This window comes from Melospiza georgiana, chromosome 7 (genome assembly GCF_028018845.1).
Source record: "Melospiza georgiana isolate bMelGeo1 chromosome 7, bMelGeo1.pri, whole genome shotgun sequence".
NCBI classification, from domain to species: Eukaryota; Metazoa; Chordata; class Aves; order Passeriformes; family Passerellidae; genus Melospiza; species Melospiza georgiana.
The window spans coordinates 16,440,657-16,455,890 of NC_080436.1; positions in this window are offsets into that span (position 1 = coordinate 16,440,657).

Genomic DNA, 15,234 nt, shown 5'->3' on the forward strand with positions numbered 1-15,234 from the left:
GAGTAGAAGAGCAGCCTTCCTTTTCAGTCTTTCCACTTGACTGTTTTGTAAAGAGGCTGCACTGACATCATCACTTTGATATTTTTGGCTCTTGACTTTTCCTTTCATCCCTGGGAGTAGGTTGTACTAGTTTTCCTTTGTTCATTAGCCTAGAGTAATGCATTGAGTTTAAGCTAATATGAGAGTCCTAGAGCCACCATTGGTTCTGGACAGGCAGAAGCCTACAAAGGTGTGGGGAGCCAGAGCCAGCACAGGAGCTCTTGCCTTGTCTCTGCAGCCTGGGTGTAAACAGCGGCAGGAAGTGCTCAGAGCACAGGACGTGCCCGTGGCAGGCATGCACAGGCAGCCTGCAAGCAGATGGAGCGCACTGTGCTGCAGCTGTAGCCAGCTGAGGTGGGGAAGCATTGTTTGAGACTGCAGGGTAGGTTTCAAAGCAGAAGGAACAAATGCACAGCCATGACCCGGGTTGCCCCCTTGCTAGGAATGCCTGTTTGTAATGGTCCTGCCTGTTGAAGAAGAGCAGTGATCTTGTACTAAGCAGCTGGGGGAGGGCTAATTATCTGGGGTCTGGGTGCCAATGTTGGGAGTTCCAGAACACCCCACTCAGCTCTTGCAAACAGCATTGGCCTCTTTTAATCTGTTCAACAGAGAGACCTCTTCTGTTCCTGAGTAGCATTTGAGTTCATTGCATCTTGCTGAGAATAATATAACTCACATGGATCTAGGGACTTATGGGCTTTCATAACAAAAACCATAGCTCTAAAGAGCACCCTCCTTGGCCACCATCTGCCTGCACTGCAGTGTGTTTCTTTGTCCATGCTTTCATCTGCAGTGTGTATACTGGAACAGCAGCCCATTTTAACCACACAGCAAAGTCACCTATGTATATTTCCTTACCCAAAAAACGTTCTGGTTTGTATGAATATGACTGTGTAAATGTCTAAAACACTGTATGATATTTGCTGCTTTTTAAAAAAGGTCAGCATTTGAACACACTGTGACCAGACTGAAATCCTGGTCCCAGAAAAATCAATAGGATTTTTGACATGGATTTAATTGGGTCAAGATTTCTTACCCACTTATCATTTGGCCTATTGAATTCTGTTAAACTGGTAAGCCTAGACTGCAGACCCTGCAAGAAGACTGTCTTCCCACATTTTTATAATCTATTTTCTGGAATATTCCATCATAGTCAGAAATGTTCTAAAGCTTTTATGCTTTCCCACCCTCTCCCCCACTTTGTAATAACTAGCTAATCCTAATTCTAGTTCAGTTCTAGGACAGGACGTGAAACAAGAAGAGGTGTAGGTGTTCTTCAGTGAATGTAAAGATGCAACTTTTTACTTTAGGTCTGCCCTCCCTAATGTTTGCAAGTACTCAGATTTTGTGTGAGACATGTTAACTGTAGGCTGTGGTATTATTGTGTGGTTACATCACTCTTTAGGAAGTGTGCTGGAAGGATGTAGATTAGCATGTTGATTTGTTACTCGGCTTTGGTTGTTCCGTCAGCATTTCATTGTTCGAGTAAGACATATGGGCTGAATTTTGATGCCTTCAGACATATCATCTTACATGGCATAGATATGGGCACCAGCTGAAAGGATTGAGATCAGGTTCTAATCCAAGCAGATCAGAATTTGAAAAATATGCAGTTTGGCTCTTGAAGCCATAAGGTCTAATGCCTTCTAAATGTGCTCTCTCACCACAGAGCAAATGCACAAGTCTTGTCTAGCTTGTCATCTAAATTTTCAAAGCCATTGTTGCTATCAGGTAGCAGATGTGTTTGGATTAAATACAATTTCAGGAAGATACAGTTGTGCTACCTTGTGGGCAGTTGACATTGATGATTTATATACTTGGGCAAATGCACTTTAATGGATATAGCTAAAAACCCACAGAGACAATTGTATTTCTCTCAGCAAGACCAAATGTCTCTAAGAGTTGACATAGTCAGCTGTCCCTGTAGCCCTTGTGAAAACTCTGATGATATGAGGCTGTTTTCTGTGATGGGGACTAGAAGCACAAGATACTTTTGCAGCTGGAGATGCTGCCATTTTTTAAAACTTTCACAAAGCGCTCTCTGCACCTTGCATCAGATACCATGCACAGATAAGAATGCATGAGAGGCATCCACACTTTAGTGCTGTCTGGCAGAAAATATCTCTACATGCTGAAGAAACAGAAGGCCTAGAGCTCTTCTTGCTATTCAGTTAAAATACTGGCCTTGTGATCAGAATAATAAAAACACAATCAGGAGGATTGTGGAGGAGGTAAGTGCTTCCAGCTTCCATGATGTTCTTTTGGAAATTGAAAGAGAAGGAAGAGAACAAAATAAGGAGTGTAGACCTCCAGAATGCATATTTTAAAATGTTCAGAGATTTGGTTGGGAAGCTCCTCCTCTGGACAGACATAAGGGAAAGTCTGCTAAGAAAGAAAAGACAGGTATTAAGAAACTAGAGGATTGCTGAACATGAGTATATCAGTGTGGCACTAGCATATAGGACTGAAACATAACTGCAAGAGCACAAAATGAAGTAACATGAGTAAATTATGTAAAGACTAAGAAGAAACACTTCTGCAGGTACACAAAAGAAATATACAGTAAAGTAAATCCCAGGGAGCTGGGTCATTACTGAACAGAAAGGGGAAATGTTACTGAGAAAACCATGTGCTGTTTTCGACTCAGGGGCTTCACCACCCCACTGCAGGCAGATAATCAGCACAACAGACACCACAGCAAAGCAGTATGGTCTGCACCTAGAGTAAGGAAAGAAGTGGTTGGAAATGGCATAAAGAAGCCAAATATATTCAAATGAATTACAGCTTAGAACACTTTGAGAATTACCTGATGTAATTTCAAAACCATTTATGGTTCTCTCAAGAAAGCTGAGGTATCAAGAAGAAAAGAGAGCAAACATAATACTTGTTGTTCTCTCTTTTTAAAGAAAAGTCAGAGCATTAGACAGAGCTCAGCTTATTTCAGTTCCTGAAAAACACTGGAAAAATTAGTCAAGCCATTATTCATAAGTACTGAAAGGAAAAATTGTGGCTCTCTGAAGAACAAACTGCGTCAAAATGTCTGATTTCATCATTGGATGAGGTAATCCTTACCATGCTGACAGGGACAAGCAGTAAATGCCATATATCTTGATTTTCATAGGCTTCTGGCAGAGCTTTTCGTAAGCAAGAAAGAGAAACATGGTCAGATGAAAGTATCAAACTGATTGGAATCAAGGCTCAGTAGTTACAGGCAGTTTGCTGTAAAAATAGAGGGATAAAGTGAGCTCCTTGGTCTTAGTTCCATGGGAGTCGGTCTGGCACTGTTCATTACTTTCATTAATAACTTAGATGATTACTAGAATCTGCTTTTCAAATCTGCACACATAGCACTGGGTGGGAGGGAACTGCAGGCATATTGGGGGATAGGATTCAAATGGTAAAAACTGGACAAACTGCAGAAACTGGTCTTGCACCAAACCAGTAAAGTGCAAGGTTCACCAGCCATGCAGGAGCAGTCTGCAGCACAAGTACATAGTGAGGAGCAATAGGTGAGGTAACAGCTCTGTGGTGGGAAAAAATGGTCTGTGAGGATCTGAATCAGCCATGCCTTTAGCTAGAGCAACAAGTGGTGGCTGGGGCAATGTGCAGACAGAAAGCTGTGCCCAGCTGGAAGGAGATGAGAGAGGTGCAGTAAGATCAGTCATATGTCTGGAAAGGATTGAGGAGTGTGTTCACTCACTGAAGAGGGGTCTGAGGGGAGAATAACAGTCACTGAATGCACCAAAGACTGCTGCAAAGAGGAAGGAAATTGTGTGTCCTCCATGTCTGTCATAGGCAAGGCAAGAACTGATGGGATTGCACTGCAGCAAGCCAGATTTCAACATTAGGAGAAACTCTCTAAGGGGCAAGTGTACCCCAGCATAGCAGCAGAGTGACCACAGGTTTCCATCTCTGGTGCTGGAGTCATCCCTCCAGAGTGATTTAGATGTTGAACAAATCCTGTTTTGGATCACAGTCCCCTTATGCACCTTTTTCTATTGACATTGAAAAGTGTGCAACACATCACAGTGAGCCGATATAGCCGTTGCAAAGCTTCATGAATCTTTTGTAGGTTAAGTCTGTTCATTTTACTACAAGATCTTAAATGTAGGGAGAATATTTGCACACAGCATCCTGCCACACGTGGAACAAATGACCTGGTTTTCTTTGAAATACTTCACATAAAAAGAGGTTCCTTGATTGACTCTTAAAATTAAAACAGTACACCTCACATATAGTTTTGAGCATTATGTAGTTGTTCACTAGCTTGTTGAACCCATTACATTTTTTGTAAGGACTGCTCTCAGTTTCGGAATTTTTCATTAAAGAACAGTCTTTCTAGGGAAGAAATATAGGCAGTCAGGTAGATGGTGGCAAGTTACTACATATTGATTATAGATCTAATGGCAAGCTGTAGACATCAATAGAGCAAACTCACTAGCCAAACATTGCTTGTTCACAAGCACTCATGGCTCATGGATCTGGAAGTTTCTTTTATGGGAAAAAGATTTATTTGAAGATTTCCAGTACTCCTGGGCTTCCATTCCATAAAATCCAGCAAAACAGCTGTTGTGGTATTTTTCTGTTATTCCTGCTTGCAGCCTCAGCTGAGACTGAGATGTGTACATAATAGCACAAGAATGGGAGCACACAGATGCAAGGCATCTGACACTGCCACATTCAGCCGAGTCACCCCAGAGAAGCAGCTGGCCAGTGGCCTCACTGTCCCTGTGTCATCACAGGGTGTTCCTTATGTACTGAACTCTTTTCCTGGAAAGGGTGGCACTACTTGAAGCAATAAGTCTTACTATAAGTAGTGTTTATTCAGAACAGAAAATACTCATCCCAACCCAAGAGACAGTCTTAAACTCTCACATAACCTGTGATAGGAAGCTTTGAGAAAAGAAAAAAGAGCCAGACAACTCTAGATATTTAGGATTTAGTGACCTAGCAGGGTTGACTCTGCTTCTTTCTGGCCCCAGTGGTTTCCTAAATGAAACCACTAAACTTTGCCCACTCTACAGAATTATAATCTTCAGTTTACAGCTCTGTGGTCCCTGCTTCTCCTGCAGCTGGTCCTATCTCTCAGGAGGACCTGCCCTTCTCCAAAATCATGGGCCTGGAAACCTTTTGAGAGGTTCTCTGGGAATATGCCCATGACTGTGATCACATGATACACAAGGCAGTGCAGCTCTCATCTGCATCCTGTTCTTCTTCATGCACAAGGAGCATCTCTCTCTCCAGTCTCCTCCATTCACCTCTTTGTTTCCTTATTCCCTTTTGCTTTTCTTCACTGTACAGGACTGCACACCACAGGACACTTTTTTCCAGTCACTGCCCTGCCTTGCTTGCTTTCTGGATGTTTGTTTTTTGCCTCATACCCTTTCCTCTAGACTTTGTAGAGGCCCTTAGAAAATGAGTGCATCTCTACCAGTTTCTGTGGTTTCTTTTGCAAAGGACAGTCTGTCCCCAAGTCCAGCCAGATCTTTGCAGACATTTATTCAAGCTGCCAAAATCCTTGAGGTTTGCCCATTTAGTTTCTAGCCAGTGTGCTGGAGTTGTTTGCAAAATGCCATGGTAACAGTAGAAAACACTGCTGTGTCATTTCATGGTAATGAACAGTCTGAGGAGCTGAGTCTGACAGTCTCAGTGGTCTTCTCTTTTGTTTTGTCCATTTCTCATAACCCTTTGAGTAAGGATGTTTCTGTGTCAAGAACTGGCCAGCCCAGACAAACACATTCTGTTCAGGTCAACTACACATGATTGCAATACAAGTAATAGGACATGTCAAGATGAAGGTAGGTAGCAGATGTATCATAGCAATTCTACAACTTCTGGAAGCTACAGGGAAACAATATTGCCCAATGGGAAAGTAGAGGAAGCTTTTTCTGGGTGACCAATGATTGTTAAATCTGTAAGGCTTAAATAAAATACTATTCACTGGTTTTTATCTGCAAAGTTAATTAATCAAATGCCTTTTAAAATAGGATTGTGCTACTAAGGTGAAAAACTAAAATCCCCCAGGAAATTATCTCTGTTCTTTGTGTATTTTTGGTGCTGCACCGAAGAACAACAGTAATTTTACCTGAGGAATGAATGCTTGTCAGAGTGCAGCGGAGATCTTCAAGGTACTGTTTTCTTCTAGTTTTGAATCAGATACAGCTTAACCTTTGCTCGCTACTCAATGTTACCTCTGAGTTGAAAATACTGATGTGTTCTGCTACAATATAATCATTCTCTTGGTGCAAATGCAGACCCATGAATCAGAAGAGTCCCTTTGGTTTTTTAACACTGTAGTGGTTTGAGTCACAGCACCACAACATGCACGGACATACCCTCTAAAGCTGTGAACACAGACCATTCTTACTATGCCTTTAGTCTCTTCATTATTGTCACTTCAGGTTTGTTTCATTGTAGTGCGTTTTGAAGACACTGAATTTTATCTATGAGACAGAGACAAATACAGCTGTTTAGAAAATCTGCCCTGTACTCTTCCTAATTAAAAACAAATAACATATGACAAAGCTTGTTTCAGGTTTGCAATGAGTTTTGCATAAAGGTTCCACTTCATATTTTTTTATCTGGGCAGATTACTTCTTTGGAAAAATTACTGCTATCAATTTCCTGGAGTATCTCATTAGTAAATCCAGTAATTCATGTTGCTATTAGACTACAAGGGATCCTAGCTTAGAGGTTCACCTGCTTCACCTGCTGTAATGAGTATCAATCTTGAATGTAGGAATGATTTTTAGCAGAAAAAAGGCACCATTTTCTAACCTGTGTCCCACAGGATAATCATAACTAGGCTACAGCCCTCAAATCACAGTGTAGTCTCAGGATGGGGCTGTGGAAAATGTCAAATTTTCAGAAGTCAGTGATAAACAAAATTTTTTTGGGGGCCACTACCTGAATTTTTGAGTGTGCATTTTCTCTTTAATATGAATTATCCTCAGCTGTCTGTCAGCATGGCACAGTTTAGTTCTGATCTGAAAATGAATCTAAACCATCCCACAGCCAGTTCCCAGAAACTCTGTTCCTGAAAACCCCAATGAAGCAATATAAACTCAGTAATAACAAATAATGACTGCAGCTTAATGAGGGGTGGCAATTCTGCTCCCAGGAGATATGTAATGGATGTGGCTGCTCTGGTAGCTTGATCTTGTGCCAGTTCCCTTCCCTTCATGTTTGTTCATCCCTATCTTGTTGTTTAGACAAAGTCAGGAGCTGCTCCAGTGTGGGGACGAAGGCCAACATCCAGATGCTATGCTTGGTCTAGAGCTCCCATGCCAGCCTGGCCTAAGGTCTCCTTTCCTTTGGAACAAGGCAAAAACCAGGTGTGTCTTTATCCCTGTATGAAGAAATTAGCTTTTTTTCTGCATATCTCTGAGCTGGAACACTGCTTTTGAAGCATTGGTGTCTTGTTTAATTTGGTGTTTCAATTACTGGGTGCAATAGGCTGCTCACTAAGTGAGCTCAGCAATTGAAAGGAATTTGTTATGTGTTTTCAAAACAGACTGAAAAATAGTGAGGCTAGAAATCAGGACACAGAACACACATGCATTCAGGCTAATAGATCTTTAATGCCAGAGCTAGGAAACAAAACTGAAACGAAAAACAAGTGGCCTCTCCTTCTCTTCATCTTTATTTCGGGTCACTCTAGGCTAACCACTTAGGGGAGGCAAATGTTTTCTGTCTCTCCTTGCTTCTGAGACTGATGCCTTCGAACTAAGTTAGCAGTACTGGATATACAGCTGTCTTGGAATTCAAAGATATCTCAGTAAAGAGCATATACCACCCTCTCTGAAGGGCCTTGTTTCAGACCAAAAGTAAATAGCCAGTGTCACAAAAACCTGCATAGTGATTAAATGCTGGAAAACATAACTAGATGTTTTCCTTAGTCATGAAAGGTTAGACTTGTTAAAATTGCCTTCTTTGTATGATGCTTTAACTCAGTGAATTGAACCCAGAAGAGAGATTTTAAATGTTAACCAGTCAAAATACAAGCAACTCTTAGTTCTAGAAATCTTTTTTGAGAGTAGTCTTTCTTGTTTAATACTGTTAATAATATGTTAATAATTCACCTATCATTCAGAAGTAGATGACCTTTGCTGCCATACCTCCATTCAAACATGATAATAAGCAGCAATCTTTACAGTTTTATTTGTTGTTTCATTTTTTTTATAATTTATTATATATTTAAAACCCTGCAGAAGCTTTTACTAGAGATAAAAAGTTCATCTTTGGTCCTTCCTCCTCCTTGTAGCATTGTCTTTATCAAAGCAAAACACTTGTGTATTTATTTATTTATATATTTATTTGTAAATATCTGATTGATTGTCCTTAGAAAGGCCCAAGGTCAACAAGATTGCACTAACTGTCTGCCCCCTACTCCATTTCCTGAAATCCTTTCCCAGCTGGGAATGAGAATGAACTTACAGAGTCCTGCTCCATCAGCACACCAAGAAAAAAGAACCAAACTTGCCATTTATGCTACACTTTCTATGTGATACCTGAGATAATTATCTCTTCCTGTCTATGCATATACTATTTTAGATATATACTAACAAAACCTAAGGCAAGCATTGCTCAGATCTTTGACTTGTTGTTGCTGTGTAGATTTCAACTTCTTGAATATTTAAGGAAAGAATGACTTGGTGGTTAAACACAAGTGTAGGAGTCAAGAGGTCTGGATTCTATTTCTGTGCTGTTCCAAGGTTTCCTGTACGCCTTTCTACCAGTTACATGGCCCCTTTGCATTTTTATACCCATTTTTATTCCTGTCTACTAAATGGGGAATAGTCATTGCTTCATACATGCTGCTGCTGTGAGACTTAATTCATGTTCCTCTGAAAGAATTTCAGGTTTCTTCAGAAGCAAATAGAAGTAGAACCTCATCTCAGATTAATTATTCCTTGAGCTGTCTCTTGAATGTAACCTCACCCAAAGGGAATGGTATTTGTAAATGTCATCCTTAAAATGAAAAATCTGTTCTCCTTTTTCTGCACCTCCATGCCTTTTCCACTTCCCTTCTTTCTCTTCCAACAAGCTGAAGCATTTTTAAGATACCTCCTCATCCTCTGGGGCACCCAGCTGATCACCAGCTCGGGTGTGGGGTTTGTTTTACATGGAGGTGTCTGTTCACTTACATTGCAACTCTCTTTTCTCTGTCTCTGAGCAGGCAAACAGCTCTGCAGAAGGAATAGAGCGTTTCTGTATTTGATTTAAACAGACATTTGGAACAAGCTGGGCATTTCAGGGAAATGATTGGTCTTTAGTTTCATTTAAAACAAAGGGATTCCCAGACATTTCTGTGGACTTGGGGCTTTTTAATCATCTCTTGAGAGTTTCTGAACATGCAGAGATGAGATACTACAATGCTCTTGGACATGCATGTTTCAGTTAATGACTGGTTACTGAATGATCTGTTCCTGAAACAGCATAATACAAAATTTACAGTGTTTCCATGAGGAGAGGAGTGCTTGGTGGGAGCTGGGTATGTTGTCTAGGCCTGATAAACTAATCAGCAGCTTTTTTTATTGGCATAAGTGTTTAATTAGTGTCATCTTTGTGCTGGCTCAGCCAAGTGTGGCTGTTTTAAGGCTGTGCAAGGACTGCAGATACTGATGTGAGTTATAAGATCCAGGCCCTGATTCTAAGCATGCTGGATATCCCAGAGGCAGGGGTAGGGCAGCCTGACACGCCTGCTCAGGCTGACCTTATGGAGTAAAGGATGGTGGTGATCAGGATGATCCTGCTGCTCCCCAGGGTGCAAAACCAGCACCAGGACTGAGAGGAAGGCCTTCGCACCCTGATTGCTCTGGACTAATTGAGTAGCCCAGAGGACACAGAGCAGGGATGCACTGCTGAAATCACTACATAGCTGCTCACTTGCTCTCCTGAAAGCCCCATTGTGCTCTGCTCAGGAAGGGAATCCTTGCATTTAATCTGCACATATACAGAGGTCAGTTCACTGATCTGTGTGAGATAACCACTGATTTTCAAGTCTGTAGGATCCTTCTGCATATAACAGAATGACTGAGACATATAACAAAATACACTGAGACACTCAGTGTGTTTTGGGGGAGCATCATTGTTGTAAATGCTTTGTCAGAGAGATAGTACAAGTAGAATAAGCATAAAAAAAAAAAAGTGTGGCATAAAATTTGGCATGTAAAGAAGAAAGGAAGACAAGTTGCTACCAGGAGGTATAACTGCTGGTGCTAAAAAGTACTTGATATTTGGAAGATGTGAAGAAGCCCTCATCAGAAATAAGAAAATAAAAACAGAGGAGCAAGATTTGAAATATTGACAGCCATGAAAACAAGGAGAGGAAGTTGGAGCTTGCTGCAAAAGGGAGAGGAAGCAGGAGGCAGAGCCAGCAGGAAGCCAGGATTAAGAGAGGGCACACACTGTGAGGTGTCTGGGTGTTTCAAGCTCAAGGTCCCATATTCCCATGCATTGGATGCCAAGAATCACCAGCTATCAATGCTTTATGTGTGGGTAGGCTGGTTCTCAGATGAGGAACCTTTGCTTTCTGCCCATTTCTCCTTTGCTCTGTCAGTTAGGAAGGGGAGATGTTGAGGGAGTTGCTTGATGCATGCTTTGGATATCAGCTGTCAGAGCTGCAGCACTCAAACCCCTGAAGTGTTGTCAGGTAACACGGGGCTCCTTGGGCAGTAACTTTAGGAAGTTGCATTGATCAGTGGGAAAATTATTAAAAGGCTAAATGGATATATTTATGGTATTTGGCCTGCCATAAATTGTCTCACAACAAAGTCCACTCAGTTTTCTCCTGAGGATTAAAACATACAGCTCTCAAAGTGACAGACTTGGGAGAGCCTGGGAAAGCAATGATATTGCAAAAACCATGTGCCCCTCCTACACCTTCAGTACATTCTTCTCATTACCACAAACTCTCCTCAGGAACACTTGATCTGAATTAACTATGAGCTCTGCGATATTTTAAAGATCTCTCTAGGCTGTTTCCTGCCCTCCCCATGCTCTCTTACTTAGGCAGATATCCCAGTGAAGGGCCATGGGAGTTGTGCTTGAGACATCTGTTCAGATTTCTAGTTCTTCTTTTCAGCCAATGTTTTGCTCCTTTCCTTTGACTCTTTGTTGATTAGTGCAAAGTGAGGAGAAGAAATGTCTAGGTGATACCAAGTAAAGAGACAAAGAAACCTGTCAGAAAGGAACAGAAAGGGCTCAGAGTAATGGGAAAGACTGGAACCTGGGAAAAATTAATTTCCTAATACCTCTCAGCAATTCTGGACACAGCTGGTTTGGTGTATACACTTTGAGTTTGGCTATCCAATTCTTGTCTCACTAAACACATCCTCTTGCCTTGTAGATGTAATTACCAGGTCAAAATTAGTTTAATTAAATGTGATGAAAAAGGCATCTGTTGAATGGGCAGCTGCCCCTTGCATTATTTCAGGTCTGGGAAGGTTTGGTCCTAAAGCAACACTAGGGAAGGACTGGATTTCTGTAACTCTGAGCTGCCTTTTAAGTGTCCTCTCAGAGGGTGCCTATGCTTTTGTACTCACTGCATCCACTCAGCAGGTTAAACAGCCACTCAAAAAGAAATGGCAGGCAAAATGAAAATATAATTAATTCTTATGGATGATTTGAACCACTAGAGAAACTTGTTTTCCTCATGAGAAGAGACACATTGCAGCACTTGAGCCAGGAAGCAGGTGAAAGTCAGAGATGTAGCTATGCTTATTTCTATTTTTGTGATGAGTTGCTTGTCCCTGTATAGACACGTAGGTGGCTGTATACATTTTTTTTTTCTCATTTAAACATATCTAGCAGCCACTTGGTTTTATTTTTCAGGATGGGTTTAGGTTTATTTCATTTTTCAATTCCAACATAAGAAATTCCAAACTAGCTTCTTGTCACAAATATTCTGCTTCATGTTTGTACTGCAGAGTAAGTGTTGCTTAAATATTTTAGTGATTCAATTGCTTCACTTATGAATTTCTGTCTCCATGACAACCCCTTTATGCTTTGTAATACCTTTGGCTAACACAGTGGAACTGACATTTATTTATTTCAAACTATGTAATGTTTAGCAGTGAAGACACAAAGGGAAATGGAAGGAAAAACCAAAATACCCAAAGGGCTAATTCACACCATTGCCTTTGAAAGTAATTTTAAAAATGACCACATCATTTACTGTATGGAAAGCTTGGTCATGTTAAAAATGCCTAATTCTTTCTCAAAACCCACTTCTGTGCCTGTTCTTCTCTCTCCATTGTGTGCTGATACAGACAGGCTGCAGAATCTGGCCTTCAGTGTCATCTCTATGACCATTCCTGTTCTGTGAAGGAAAGTTGAGTTCCTGTTGAAAGTGCTTCCCAAGCATTATATAATTTTTTTTCATAGGCATCCAACTCAAATGCTCCCACACTGCAAAAAACCAGAAGTCTGTTCCTGCCTAAGATGATGGATCTGCCACACCACGGAAGGTGTGGCAGGGTCACACAGTTCTTGTGAATCTCAAAAAATATCCCATACTTCCAACATTTGGAAATTCAGATATGCAAATAATATCCTGTGTATGGAATTTCTGTGGTCTATTGCTCTGTTGGGATTCTAATAGTAAAATACCACTTAAAGTAATTTGGCAAGGATTTTTTCCAGTCCATTCTCAGACACACTCCTACATTTGTACCTTCCTTTTTCTTCCTGATGCTGTTTTGTATCTTCCTCAATTTTCTAGTTTATGTCTGGTTCATATATGCAGGCTAACCTGCGCACTTGCCGGATGTCAGACTTTTGACAGTTGCAGGTAGCACGAGCTGTTTGTGAATAAAGCTCTTAACAGGGATGTATTTGAATAGTGGTTTGACTTGTGGGTGCACCTGGAGAGGCAGCAGAACAAGGCCTTATTTTCACATGATATTAAATGCCAAGGTCTTTATAAAGTAGACCACACAAAAGTGTTTTAAGTTAGCTATGCTGTATCCCCAGTCCCTGCTGAGGGACCTTCTGTGTAATGTCCTAGCCCTCTCATCCCTCTGAAGAGCAGCAATAATGGGCAAAGACTGTTGCTGACCTGATCATGTATCTACTGGAACTGTCTCAGAAAAATGAGGAGGCGGAAATTACATGTGGCCCAGGTATTTTGATAAGATATCCATAATAACAGTGTTGTTTGTATTAAAAATACTATCTACCTGATAAACCTTTGCCTTCTTCCCCCCCTCTATTATGGCACATTTAGAGCTTAAAACTTCATGAGTACATAAATCAGAAACACTGTTCATGTAGATGTTTTCTGTTGTCTAAACCTGTAATTCTCAATACATAATGGTGTTTCATAAAACCCACTACAATGGAGCCCCAGAAGTCTCCCATGTTCTTCTGATTTCTTCCCTCTTGATTTCTAAAGCCACTCATCTCTGTCTCCTCCTATTTACCAAGTACTGTAGTGCTCTGTCATGAGAGAACTACTATAATTTTGAGTTTTAATGACTCCAGGTGGTGCCACCTTAAATATAAAAGCAATCTAATTAGGCCACCTTCTGGCTGAATCTGCTTTAGTCTTTGACTCCAGAGAGACAAGGAAGACAAGTGAGCCTGTGTATGTAATACTGACTCTAAAAGAGCAGGCGTTGCTGAACACATTTCTCTTCTGTTCTCATTGTTTCCTTGTGCTTGAAGCATCTACAGAAAATCTTGGTGTAATATGATACAGCTCTTAGGACAAGCAGGGTGATTATAAATGGCTCTTGCCTCACTTCTGGATCCAACAGATGTTACTACACGAGGTTTGGTTCTCCCTGATTCTATAATTTGATTTTAATGGCTAGATACCATTGAAGCATGCAAGTCCTACAGACAATAGTGTCCTTTTACATTCAGAAACATCTGCTGGCTAAGTGCTCTCCTACAGCCTGAACTCTAAATGAGCAAATCTGTGTTTGAACACTAGCACTTAGACCAACCTGGCAGACAGCATTCTCAGGAGAAACAAAGTCTAATATGTCTTTTCTCATTTGGTAGAGCTCTTTTCTTTTCCCTTTCCTTCATGTTTTTCTTTTTATCATCCACTTCATATCAAGAGATATGAAGTTTGAGTGCCTTTTCTAAGGATGTAGTGCAGCCTGAGGACTAAATGTGTAATTCTAATAATGGTATTTTGCTATTCCCTTGAAGGACAGGATAGAACTGGTGCCACTCAGAGTAATATTTTGGGCTGTCACTATTTGATCAAAGAACTTGGATCTGCCAGTGTTAATGCTTTTAGGATAGATGACTTCTTTGCTTTAGAAGGAGTTTCCAGTAACTGAGGGCAACGCATCTTTGAAATTTCAGTATTTACAGAGTAGTGAACTCTCCATGGTAGTGCATTTCAAGCCCCCTCTGGGGCAGAAACAGGTTAGAGAGCTCCCTGGCACATCTCTCCTTTTCTAATTTGTGCTTCTTCCAGTTTGGTCTTGTTTCTGTGGATGCCTGTAGCTTCCCATAGCATGCAGTGTGGGGAACAAGCCCGAACCCAGCACACAGTTTGCTCATAGCCATAGGCTGTAAGTTTTAAAGGTGCCTGAGTTCTTTGGGGTTGAAACCACAGCACTGCTTTGTCAGTGGAGTTTATACCTTAAGTGCTGTACAATAAGTGTTCTTTATAAAACAACATATCATGTGTACTGTTAATGCCTGAAGATTAAAACAGCTGCCAGGAAGTAAAACTACTGCATGCAGAAAATCAGGCAAACACCCAAATTTGAAGCTAAAATTAGTTCTCTCTTTGGGAACTGTGAATCTTAAGGGAACTTCAAAGAAACAATCTTACAGGGATTTAGAAATTAAAATCACAGCAATTGTTCTCAAACTGTGTTTAGTGTTAAGGGCAGCACCTTTTATTCTAGACTTCAAGAAAACTTGCCTGATTTTCCAATTATATTGGTCTAATTAATGTTATTACTGCTCCTTACAAACACTGTCTCACAGAAAGTATAGTTAGGTCATAATAAAGCCACTACCAGGTGTGCTTGGAACAAAGCCATTTAACACTTTCTTTTTTGTATCCAGATTATCTCCCTGTGAAACAGCAACAGTTACAGCTTTCCAGGGAAGTTAGCAATTCTTGGGAAGGCACATTTGCTTCCCATACACCAGCCAGCTGCCCACTTACTTTTCAAGTAAATCACTGCAGTCAGTTACCAGATTTCAGGCCTGTTTAAAGTA